The sequence below is a fragment of the Clarias gariepinus genome, chromosome 6 (assembly GCF_024256425.1).
Source record: "Clarias gariepinus isolate MV-2021 ecotype Netherlands chromosome 6, CGAR_prim_01v2, whole genome shotgun sequence".
Taxonomy (NCBI): domain Eukaryota; kingdom Metazoa; phylum Chordata; class Actinopteri; order Siluriformes; family Clariidae; genus Clarias; species Clarias gariepinus.
This window is the reverse complement of record NC_071105.1, coordinates 26,224,648-26,237,541: the sequence shown is the minus strand read 5'-3', so window position 1 is coordinate 26,237,541 and position 12,894 is coordinate 26,224,648. Positions and strand designations below refer to the sequence as shown.

General features: G+C 38.8%; 1 protein-coding gene across 6 annotated transcripts in view; it reads left to right on the top strand.

Annotated features, from left to right (window-relative positions):
* foxp1b (forkhead box P1b) overlaps positions 1 to 12,894 on the top strand; it is a 165,587-nt gene that overhangs the window by 111,510 nt on the left and 41,183 nt on the right. Inside the window, exon 1 of one of the 6 annotated variants that reach the window (XM_053497997.1) lies at positions 11,709 to 11,868. The exons of the other annotated variants lie outside the window; for them this stretch is intronic. The gene's annotated coding sequence lies outside the window, so the exon portion shown is untranslated. Of the gene's footprint in view, positions 1 to 11,708; positions 11,869 to 12,894 lie in introns of those variants that run through there. 6 annotated transcript variants of the gene reach the window in all.

The window sequence follows — 12,894 nt, the reverse complement described above, 5'->3', positions numbered from 1 at the left end:
GTCTGATTCAATATTTGCGCTCATTTCAGGCCTCTTCTTTCTTCTCTACACACTCTCTGTCAGATCTTTATCCCTGTTTGAACAAGGAGGGTGTTGTTTGTTTCACAGCAAAAATAGCAAACGACTCCGGGGCATATTTGGTATTTATAATACCCAAAGCTCTTGCTTATATGCGCCTATAGAGTACATCTAATAAAGTCTCCATAGGGTGGGATTTATTTTATTTTTTTTAACAACCACGCATCTTTAGTGCCTTATTAAGCTTTGTGATGATGTGTCTTGGGGAAAGAAATGGATAAAATATGGCTACGTTGACCTTTCCATTGTGTGCATATTTGTCGGGATGTGGATCAAACCAAAACCTTCTTCAAGTCTGGTGTGTTGGAGGTCATTAGAAGTAGACTGTGGTGGCCAGGACCTTCTACTCAGGAGAAGAAGGCACCAAGCCCTATTTAAAATTCAAATTTATTAATAAATACAGAGACCACAGTCAACCTGACACTCAGGCCACTGAAGAGACAGCTTGGCTCTGTGCACGCACGGGTTTGCTGTGTTTTTTCTTTTCTTTTTACCCCATCAAACGTTGCGTCCTCTCTGCATGATGTAGTGTAGTTGCTAAGCAGCCGGTAAATGACTTGATCTATGGGCTTGATCTAAAAAAAATAATAATAATTCAGGGATCGCATTTCTCCTTGTGTTACGCAAAAGTGCAAATGAATGCGTGTCTCTCTGCCGTCCTAAACCTTCGCTTTAATTGGGTTTGTTGTTCTGCTTATATCATCCATGCACATCACATTGTTTAGAGAGTCTCCTGGTAATACACCAGCCACTTAATTAAGACCTTAAACTGAAGCTGTTTAATAAAACAGCCTAACATAATTATCCATATAATGAGTGCATTTTTGATGAGAAAATCCCCGCTTGTTGAACTGTAGCAGATAAAAAAGAAAGAAATTTTTTTTTGATCCAGTTCAGTTTTTAGGACAACATTTTACATTGTGTTCTCTTTCAATTTCTTAAGGGTAAAAGAAACGGGACAACTTTGCACTGCCGTGTTTATAACTGAAAAAAGGAAAGAAATATGTGCACTGGCTGCACATGCCTGAGAAACTTCAGCACCGCTAAAACTTTTCTTAGCAACTGCAGACGTCTCGAGTAATTCTAAAGTTGGCAGATATTTTCTATTACAAGATTATTTAAGGAATAGAAATTCTACCATTTCAAGAAATAAGCAAAATTGTCCGTCAAGAACGTAAGCCCAATATGTAGAAATTACCTTAGTAATATTCATTCATCTAATTAACAGAAATATTGTTTACATTTGCCTAAATCCAAGATAATTTTACTTGATATTATGTGGTGATCATTTTATGTCCTTTTAAATAGGATTTTTCACCCAGCTTTGTTGGAAAAACAACCGCAAAAGACATGAGAAATGTCACTAACATTGTGACATGTGTCACTAATTTTGTGCAATTGAAACTCAATAGCCAGAGTACATCCCTGATGTGATGTTGAATGACAGAAAAATATCTTACCTCAAGCTCCCTTTAAACACTTTGCATTTCAACGATAGGTGATAAAATTTAAAGTTGGCAGCGTGCCCCCCTCGGCTTACCAGAAACATTCCCTTATACTTCGTTACTGCAATATCTGATCAACAGTTGTGAAAATGTGAATAGGTGATATGAGTATTATTTCACTATTCTACACATTCCCTGATAAACAGTATGTAACAAAATGTATAAGACTTTGAAGATTTCCTAGCAATGCACAGAAAAGTTTCCTGCATTAATTCAGTATCCACAAATATGTATATTGTACACTACCATTCAAAAGTTTTGATACACCTTCTAATTCAATGGTCTTTTTAGATTTTTATTTCTTTCTACATTGTCAAATAATGCTCAAGATCTCCAAAATATACAGTAATCTCATTTTAATAGTTAGTAACAGTTAGTAAGGTGCTTAATTCGTTTTTGCAAATAAACTGGTCACTTCCTCCCCCATTAAGGCTACTTCTATGGGAGGGCCGAAGACTAGAAGACTATCACTGGTTTCTTCTGAACCACAAGACGCCAGCCGACCGCACCTTTTCGATCTGCTCATTCACGCACAATTGGGGATGACGTAACAGCTTAACACCACTATTCGCTCCTTGCACTTGAGTGAGCTTACAGATGCCCATGACTGGACGTAATTGATGTGAGAGCGCTAAGTGCCTCCCATCCCACCCCGCTGGGAGACCACGGACAACCAGCTCTCTCTAGACCCCCGGCTGCGAGAAGCTACAGCCGGGTGTCTAGAGAAGCTAATCAAACTAGCAATCTTCAGGTGATAGGGTGAGCACTTTTACCACTGCACTTTAGCACTCAGGGGCTTGGGATATGAATACCATGAATTGTCCCAATACAGTGGCTCCTATCAACAAGTGGGTTTTCTTGAATGGTGTTGAAAAGTAAACTAACCAGGATGTAGTATTTAGCACCTACCAAAAGTAAGGACAACCAGTGAACTAGCAGTAGTAGTAGTAGTACAGTAGCCTTTAATGAGTGGTTTACACACATTGACAATTGTTGTTACTTTCTTTTCTTTAAAGAAAGAAAAACCCACAATGGTTCAGGAGGATTTACGTAGATATAAAGAACGGATTCAATAGGCTTTAGATATAAGGACTATAACATAAGTCAGAGCTCATAGAATCTTTTCTTCTTAGCCATTCGTGAGTGAGCCATCCTTCATTCATTTTTAGCTGTCATGTTTTGGGACATTATCCTGTTGGGGGACCCATGATCTCCCACTGAGACCAAGCCTTCTGACACTGGGCAGTACATTTCATTCCAGAATGGTTTGATAGTCTTGAGTTACTGTGCTGCATGAAGATCTTATAGCCTGTAGGTCTAATAGCCTTAAACATGTTTTTCTAAGTTTGTTTTAAAAAAGCTTCTTTTGACACATAATTTAAAAGCAGTGTCAGATTTTCATTTGTTAATTTTCAGTAAATTTTTATTTATTATTATTTTGGTCAGTTTCAAGTTATTTCAGTGACCCTTGTGGGGTTTTCTTTCTTTAACAGTAGGGTATCAACAATTTTGATCATGTGTGTAAATAAATGGTAGTTGCATTCCAAAAGGTTTTTTTTAAGTTGCAGTTACTAGTCACCCTTTTGACTGGACTAATTTACTCAACAATGCTAACACACAGCTTCCACCCTGACAGGCTGACGAACTGACGCGTGCAAGACTAATCAAAAATGATAACATTACCAGAAAAAACTGACACAAGTAATTAAAAGAAATATCCACAGCACATTCCTGCCATACCTACAGCAGAGAGAGAGAGAGAGAGAGAGAGAGAGAAAACGAGTGCAACTCCCTCTTTGCTAATTACGGCTATCACCGAAATGCTAGGGTTTGAGTCATTAGTTCCATGTGCATTTAATTAGAGGCAGTCTGAAATTGGATTTAACTTATTACTTTTTCATGGATCACTCTCTTGTCATCACTTCAAATTGGATTGCAGCCCCAGGTAACTAATTATGCCCGCCACAGGATCAGGAGTGGAGAAATAGGTAATTAGAAACAACACTTGCAGACCCTCGTTGATAGTCCACCCTCTCCATGGAACGAGGAGAAAGAAGAGGGGGAAGAAAAGAAAGCAAAAAAAGAAAGAGTCGAGAAAGACAGCACGGTTAACCGCGTGGCACCGCACGGCGCGGCGGGAAAGCAGGCAGCGCCTACTGAGGATTATATGACACGCAGCTGCGTTGATGACGTTTTATTGACGGGAGGCAGACCGCTTCCAGTGAAAAACACTCAGCTTATCCCAGTTTGGAATCATGGTCTTTTTTCTGTATTATTTTTACATTTTTTTTTTACATGATTAAATATAAACTTCTCTTTTATAAATTTACCTGGCAGCAGTCCTGACGTTCCTACTGTACATGAGCATGGGCTTTTCATGGTTGGTCTAGGGAATTAAAGAAGAGGCATGTGTACGTGCAGGTGTAGGTATCCATGCTAAGACAGGAGCGGTTTGTTGCTTTAGTCAAAGTGTTTTGTATCCAATGTTGTATGCACTACTTTTGGCAACTCTCTCTCAAGCACGTCCACGAAATCTTGCATGTAGCTTTTCATTTTTACATGAACATAAAGATAAACAATAAGGAGGCTTAATAAATAAGTTATTCTTAGTTCTTCTTGTCTCCTGGATACTGGTACACCTGAAAACCAGAAAAAGCAAATAATTTTTTTCCTTTTTTTTTATAAATGAGGTTTTATGACTTCCTTCCTAAGTGAAGGCGAAATGATTTGCTGTACAGTGCATATTGCATTCATATTTGTAGGCGAAAAAGGCTGCAATTGGCAATGTGATGATTTTTTTCCCCAGCAAATGTCATTTACAAATGGCTATTTTAGCAAACTAACATCTATATATTTTCCCGGCAGTTACACTCTGACGGTGGTCTCTGTCTTTCATGACCATATAGAGTTTCCACCAGGCCAAGTGGGGTCAAATGATAATGTCCTTTCATGAAGATGGAAACCGAGTATATTTACCGCACCCTCCCACACACACTTCTTTATAGAGCGCTACATGACACAGTGCTGTGGCCTGACTCAGTCCTTTTTTTTTTTCACTCTATTCTTTTTTGTCATAGACCCATGGCATTGTCCTGACACATGTACACCACGGTGCTGCAATCTGTAAGCCATTAGCAGTGCGGTTTGCTGGGGTTCTCTGGAGCTGGGCCAGAGCTTCCAGACAGATCCAGCAGCACCGACTTACTCAGTCCAGCTGAGGAGAGGCCGGCGAGAGGATACGAGGAAAGAAAGTTAAAAGAATGACATAACAGGGCTGATCTTGATCCGTATAATGCAAGTTGACCTAAGTCATTTTTACTTGATATTTCTGACATTTTTGAATCTTTGAATGTTTTTGAATAGAGACCAGAAGCTCCGTTTCTGAATGAAGGCATCCAAAGCACAGATATGCAATAGAAACTAGTGATGGGGGGGATGGCGGTGGGATTGATTCAGTTATGCATCTCGATTTCTTTGTGTGGTGTTTCATGTATCGCCACACTGACTTTTAATTATTATTTTTTAATATACAAGTTTGTATTTGAGTTGGCAAAATGTTGCCTTATAATTTTATAGAAGGTGTGCTCTAAACTACTCACAGATTGGCAGACAGCATAGCATCCTGTAGGGAAGGAGAAAATTATTTGCTAAGTTTTTTAATATTATAACAAAAATCTAAAATAATAATAATAAGAATGGCATGGTATCGCACTTAGAGGGTTGAGGGGGCAAATCTCGCCTTAGGTCTGTGTGTGTGGAGTTTGCATGTACTTGTGCTTGGTGGATTTCCTCCAGATACTACTGTTTCTTCCCACAGTCCAAAGACATGCGATTAGGGTAATTTGGCCCATATAGTGTGTGTATGTGTGTTGTGTTTGCCCTGCGATGCATTGGCACCCTGTCCATTGTGTCCCCTTGGACAGGCTCCAGGCCCCTACGGCCCTGTACAGTATAAGAGATATAGAAGATGAATAAATGATTGACTAATAATAATAATAATAATCAAACCCAATGGGGATATTTAAAAAAAAAAAACTTAATACATAAAGAAACGTAATATCATAAACAATAATATCATATCAGGTGGGCCCTGGTGTTTTATTATACTTGTTATACAAATGTATCTTTTTAATGTACTGTAGTTTGTCTGTGTGGACACAACACTCTGAAATTTGGGGGGTCTGAACCACATTTGGTAACTAACCCAAGTTTCTGTATTAGGACCTGATGAAAAAACACATAATAAATCAAGTGTTTTGTGTCTTTGTATGTTTTATATTTAAATAAATCTGGCTTTAACTTCCTGTGTTTTTTTAGACTAAAATAAAAAATATAAGAAATACAAGATTTAAAAAATAAAAATGACAGCAATTAAAATTTTTGAAAAATATCAAACCAATCTTGGATTTGGAAATTTTGAATTTTTACATATTTCAGTGAGTGTCTTATAAATGGTTAAGAAGAAATAAGAATTCCGAAGGTTTGCTTTTTTATTTCTGAGAAGAACCTTAGGGTTATAGTTAGATGTAGTACACTAGTCATTAGCACCATTAATAATTATGTCAGTTCCTAGTCCCTCAGAAGACAAACATGTGTTTGGGTGCACGTTTGAGTGTATTGTACATCCCCTCTCAACATCCCAGCGACACTTTCCCTGCGCACTCCATCTGCAACTGTACCAGCGCATCATTTTCCCGCTCTCGAGCGCATTGTTTAGCCTTGTCACATTGTACCAACGCATTACGCTTAATGCGAGCGGCACATCAGGGACTGCTCTGGACGCCTCTGTCGGCAAAAAGTCATCTCACACTCAGATCACCATCAGATTACTGTCGCCTCTTAAAGTCGCAGTGCCATTTTCAAGACCTTTTCATTTCATCTGTAATGATTTCTTCCCGCAGCGTTCCAATAACGCATATCTCCTAACACCCCCCTTCTTCTTCTGTTCTTTTCCCAAGTACCGCTGCGGTTGTCCTGCCACTCTACACAAAGAGCATCCCCATTTGTAAGAGCGGTTTTTGTCTGTGCTCCAGGGGCCATTTGTGAATAGATATACACAGGTGTTTATCTGGCTAACAGGGTGTTGTGTGTTTAAGGGTGTGTCGGATGTGATTGTATAGTGAAACGGATCCGATGGCTGGCAGAGGTTAGTTGAGATACTTGTGACCAAAATACCAGCTGTTGTTCAAGGAGGTTTGTGGGTGTGACTCAGTCACAGGTCATGGTTAAGTAGGGTGTTTCAAACACACATAAAGAGAAAAAAAAAAAAACAACAAGTCTTGTTTGATCACTACTGTCTATCACTTTGTCATTGCAGCTCTCACTTTGGGTGTTTGTGTGTTTCTGTTTTTTTTTTCCACGATCACTTTTTCCTGTCAGTAGTACATCCCCTGAGGTTGCCAGCTGTCAGTAGACGAAAATATTAGCTAAACGAATTGTCACTGCACGTGTTAAACGTTTGGTGTGTCATTATATAATTTTTCTTTTTTTTTTTTTTCCTATTAGAATAAATAGTGGTTCAAATTAATAAATTCCTTCAGTGCAGTATATCTGCTAGATGCAGATAACTTTTAATATTAATAGTTTTCTTCAAAATGATTATGTACACTATCCGGTAACATTGTTTATTTTTATTTTTCCCAACACTATACACTATATTTTTCTTAATGTTTTTTTTTTTTTTCCTTTTTTTTTTTTTGCTTTATAATTTCAGTGATAGGACTCCACTTTGTCTTCTGTTTTAATTAAAAGTGGAACATTATATTTAAAAAAAAAATTAAATGAAAATCATAAAGAATTTTCATCACAACAGTGTACGTAGCACAGCAGACGGTCAGTTAGTATACTCAGTGACAATGAGCCATTATCGATATAATATTTCAAAAACTGAAAGAACATTTACCACAGTGTGTGTAAAATGAAAGCCACAGAGAAGAAAGAGATCAAGTGATGCGGGTCACTTGATATATTTAAATTGTTTAAATGAGAAACTCAACTTAAAAATATAGTTCAAGATTTTATAAAATAAAATTAAAAATACCCTTTCTTAACTCTCATTATTTTGAAACCAGGAAATTGTCAATTGCAGGTGAAATATGACAATTTTTAAGAAAATATTTAGAATAAATATGCTTATCATCAACAGGCCAGGAATTTACCCCAAATCACAGAATAGTGTGTCTATAATACAACAGTGAGCTCCTACTGACTTGCATAGAATCCTGTTGTACAAAATGTCAAAGCGTGCATCTGAATTTCTGTCTATCTACTGTATCTATTTATCTATCTATCTATTATTGCTTTCTGAACTTCTTTTTCAAATATGGTGGCATGTGGCTTTTTATTAAATTTTTTTATCTTAAAAATAGGATTTTTTTTTTGATAAGGCTTCCAAAAATAGCATATGAGTCAATAACGTGCACGCTATGAATCAATCACATTGTAATGAGGCAAACAAAATTTCCCCACCCACCCAATTTATCCTGTACGGCACTGAGAAAAAAAGAAAAAGAAAAGAAGAAAAAAAAACTCCTGGTTTGACTAAGCGAAAACCACAGGTGAGCGAGAACTTGAAGAAAGCCGAACTTCAGTTTCTGGTCCCGTCAGCAAACGGCTCGCCGAGAAAACTATGATTTTAATATTGTATTGCGAAAAACCCGACGGTTTGGCTGGTTTGTGTCATCAGTTGTTGTAAAGATCGGAGCTGTACAAGTTGATTACTAAAGAGAGAAGACAAGAAACATAGCGCTTATTATGCCGGCTTCTTTCTTTAATATTTGTCCAGTTATTACATTTACAAGATGTACATAAGGTTAACAAAAAACCTTTGCACAGAATTTTTGAATACATATTTTCATTGTTCAGAAGACATTTACACAGACCTCCTGTACATTTGAAATGTTTCTAAATAGTGAGGTTAGTACCTGTTATATTTTTTTCATATTGTTAATTTCTTTTTCTTCTTCTTATTATTATTATTATTATAATACTGTAAATCTATATGAAGAAATCCATTCTGTGAGCCAGTGTGGCCATACTTTCATATGTGTGTGTGTATGTATGTATATATATATATGTCTGTTTGTGCGTGCGTGCGTGTGTGTGCGCACTCTTAGAGATGAAGGTTGTCGCCCTGAACGCCAGCTGTTAGCTGTTAAATTTCACACCTGCTCAGTTCAGCCCTCTTTAAGTAAACAGCAGATTTAGTTTAGTCAGAGGAGAGATTAAAAATGTTCTTGCTGCACAAGGAAAGGTCCTGCAAGAGGCAGAATCTTTAAACGTGGCGTCCATTAAACGACGGATGCTTACATTCCGATTGAAAAGGACAGCATTGTTAATGGTCACGCCATGTGTGATGTGTCACATCAGACATTTCTAACGTAAGAACAGTATTCGTCTTGGTTAATACTGGGCGCACTGACCTTGGCTTGTGGTTTAGGCATGTCACGAGACTTAGTGTCTGATCTCATGTATCAGAACCTCACGCAGGTTAAGGTGCACTGAGGAAAATGACATTATCTTCTTTATCTTTTTTTACGTAAAGAAAAGCAAGAGGGAGGAAGTGCAGAGGAACTGCGCCGGCTTGAGCTGCTAAATTTATCATGAGGCCTCTGGGAGCAGTGAAATGAGAACAGTGGCCTATTACTGCTAAGAAGGTGTTTTATTGGGAATATGCCCACATGCTACCCCGGGGAGAAGACGGGCCATGGACAAGTGTGTGTGTGTGTGTGTGTGTGTGTGTGTGTGTGTGTGTGTGTGTGTGTTGGTCATATGTGTGTGTGTGTGTTGGTCATATGTGTAAATGTAAGCATATGTGGGTGCAAGCTCGTGTGTGTGTGTGTGTGTGTGTGTGTGTGTGCGTGCGTGTGTTAGCATGCACATGCTTTTATGCAGGATTGCCCAGAGTCTTGGCTGGCTTCACTTTGTTCATGCGTGTGTGTGTGTGTGTGTGTGTGTGTCTCTTTGTGGCACTTGTCAGAGACACAATGAAGAGTCTTTCTTTCATTTGCTTATTCAGTAAGATATGTCAGTTTTGACACTTGAGGTCTTTCAGTCAATAATTGATGTAGGTCGTCCAGAACAAGCGCTCATGCTGATTGGTCAATTTAAGAGGGGGCGGTGCTTAGTGCACTCAGTTTATTGTTGCATATGAATTGAAATCAGAGGAAGGCAATTAAACCATGTATAATCAAGCATTGGCAGTATTTTACAGAGATATACTCTAGATTTGTTAAAGGTCACAGATTTTGTGGAATTTTTTTTAATAAATAATCAAATAAATAATAATAATTAAAACAATTATAATAATAAACTCTTTAATGGCATCTATGAACGAATGCCACATTGTGTGTCTGTTAAAGTAAGCATTGACCTTCATCATGCCTTTTCTATTGGGGGAAAAAACATTACTTTTGGCATTTTAATTTATTTATTTTTTTTCATGTATTAAATACTTATTCCATATTTTGTACTTTTTTTTATTCTATACTATAAATTACAAAACCTGGTGCTCATGCTTATCATACATGATTACAGGGATAAGCATCTGTCTACCAACAATGAAATTTCAGGGCCACAAATATGGTTGGTTGCAGTAGTCGGTGAGTTTGCATGCCATTTGTGGGGTTTTTTTTTTTGTTTGTTTGTTTGTTTGTTTGGTTTTTTTTTTGCGGGTTTCATTTTTGCTTATGCATTTTGCAAAGTGGGTGCACTGCATTGAGATTTGTGCCAAGGTATTTTTTTTTACACAGAAAAAAAAAAAAATACAACACTTGATTATATCTGTTAGTCGTGCTTTTACTGGTGTCATTTAGGGTCAGTGCTAATTATGTTCTTTTGTAAAATTCAGGTTTAAAAGCAGATTTAAACAATATAATAATTATCACAATACTGGGTGTGTGTGTGTGTGTATAAAAGTGAACTATTTATATAAATGACACATTAAATGATGTATTAAAATTAATTGTACGAATCCCGTTTAGTGAATAATCAGTACTGTAAGCGCACGATAAGAAGACAAGCAGCAGCATTGCAGACGGTGTAAGAGAAAGACAGCAGTGGTGGATCACGTCTAAACTAACCGCTGTCCTTCAGTACAGAGAGAAAACGAGTGTAATCAATCCTTCCTTCTCATGTGGGCTCATATTTTGTGAGGCAGAATTAGCCAGTAGGGGGCAGAACCATGTTTCGGTATGTGTATGTATACATTTATTCTTTATGTTCCTTGGGAATAAGTGATGACCAGGATAATATAGGGTGTAGAGCATACATGTGTGTGTGAGACCTTCTCCACACCTTTCCGTCCAACCAGCGGTTGTGCATGTGGTCAGAAATGAATCGTGTTTAAGGAAGCCTTCTTGTGCGGGTGGGATTTTAGTCAGCTGTGTTTGAAAAAGACCGGGCCTTCGGTTCTCACGTTTACACACCTCACAACACCCAAAGGGAAACCTTACACCACATTTGTGATTTTTTTTTGTATATATAATCAAATACTGTACGTTTCTCATAAATATAGATTTTACAACTTTTCTGTTATTTGAAGTAGACCTTTTTTTATGTATGTGTTGTTGTTGTAAACCAGAACAATAAGAACGATACAAAGGTTCCTTATTTTCTCTCTCTCTCTCTCTCTCTCTCTTTTATCTTTTGGCCAGATAGTTGTGTTTAGTTATCTGTTGTTTAATTAAAGGGAAGGGACTCTTTTCTTCAGACTCTCATTGTTCCACAAGCACGCAGCGAACCCCCGCTGAGGTCACAGGGTTAACAGCCGTCAACTCTGCTGCCTTTTTTCCTTCTTGTTGTTTTTTTTTTTTTTTCTAGTGGCCCACACAAAGACATTGCTTCACCTGCACTCGCCCCCCCCTCACACACACCAATCCACAACACACTCACACACACACACTCAGAGAGAGCCTGCGGCGGCCCCCGCTGCTGCTGCTGCTGCTGCTTGTGTCCCCATTTGAATTGATTATGTTTAGAGCTCAGCTTGTGATTGGTGGAGAAAGGGCGTGGTTGATTGGATAGTTTTGTATCTTGTCAGTCGGGCAGCAACCTCGCGCATGCAATCTGTCCGTATCCCCGGGAAGAAGGCTTGAGACGCGACACCACACACACACACACACACACATGCTCTTGCTGTAAACACCTCTCTCTCCTGCTCTCTCTCTCTCTCTCTCCCTCCCTCGCTCTATGCTCCGAGACTCCGGTTCTCTCGTCTTCCACGATTCTCTGAACGGCCCCGGCGCTCTGCCTCTGTTTACCCTGCCAGCTAAATGGAGTTTGTCAGGTTTGTCAATATGATTGATTCTTTAATTCAGTCTGCTTTCTTTTCTTTTTTCCTCTCTGATTTTCTTTTTAGAAGGAACAATTTCATTTTTTTTTTTTATGGGAAAAAGAATTTGTGTGTGTGTGTGTGTGTGTGTGTGTGCATGTGGAGGCGTGTGCATGCTGGATAGCTGGCTCGGCTCAGACGGGACCCCTCATCACCTGTAGAATAAAACACACTTGGAGTTCACATCTGCTTTTTGAAGCAGATGTTTAAAGAGTCATGTAGTTTGTTATGTGTTTTTATTTTTTCCTAGTTGTTTGGTTTTGTATTTTTTAAGATTACTAGTGACTAAGAAACTTGGGTTCAGTTAGAAAAAAACTGTGTGTGTGTGTGTGTGTGTGTGTGTGTGTGTGAATTTGCATGCTACGTGAGAAGGCTGAGGGTTAAAAAGGCTGGGGGTGAAAGGGGTGAAAGGGCTGCCCTAATCTGTGGTGTGTATCATTCAGATGAACAGAGCAGCATGCCTTTGTATAGTTTGTGTGTGTGTGTGTGTGTGTGTGTGTGTGTGTGTGTGCGCGCATCAAGGGGAGCAGGAATGTGTGGCAAAGTTTCAGGGCTATATACCAACTCACTTTCTCACTCCTTCTCACACGAACACACACACACAGACACACACAAAATACACTTACCTCATTGAACTTTTGGCGGTTTAGATTTGCTTGATTTCAAATCCCATTAGATCTTCCACGAATTTGAGAAATAAATATTGCACATAATTTCACTGTCAGCATGCTGTTATTACATTTCTTCCTCGTGATGCTGAAGTGCTAAAGCTGTCAGCTGCTCGTTTCCTCCCTCTAGCCTGCGATTGCAGCGCGCTGTCAGTGTTTAGACTGGCAGTCCGTTGCTGCGCCGGGACGTGGACAAGCAGCGAGAGAGTGAGTGGGAGGCAAGTAAAGGGGAGAGCGAGTGTGTAAAGGTGTGTGTGTGTGTGTGTGTGTGGAAACTCTAGACGAAGCTTGCTGCGGTCCGGGGGCTAATACT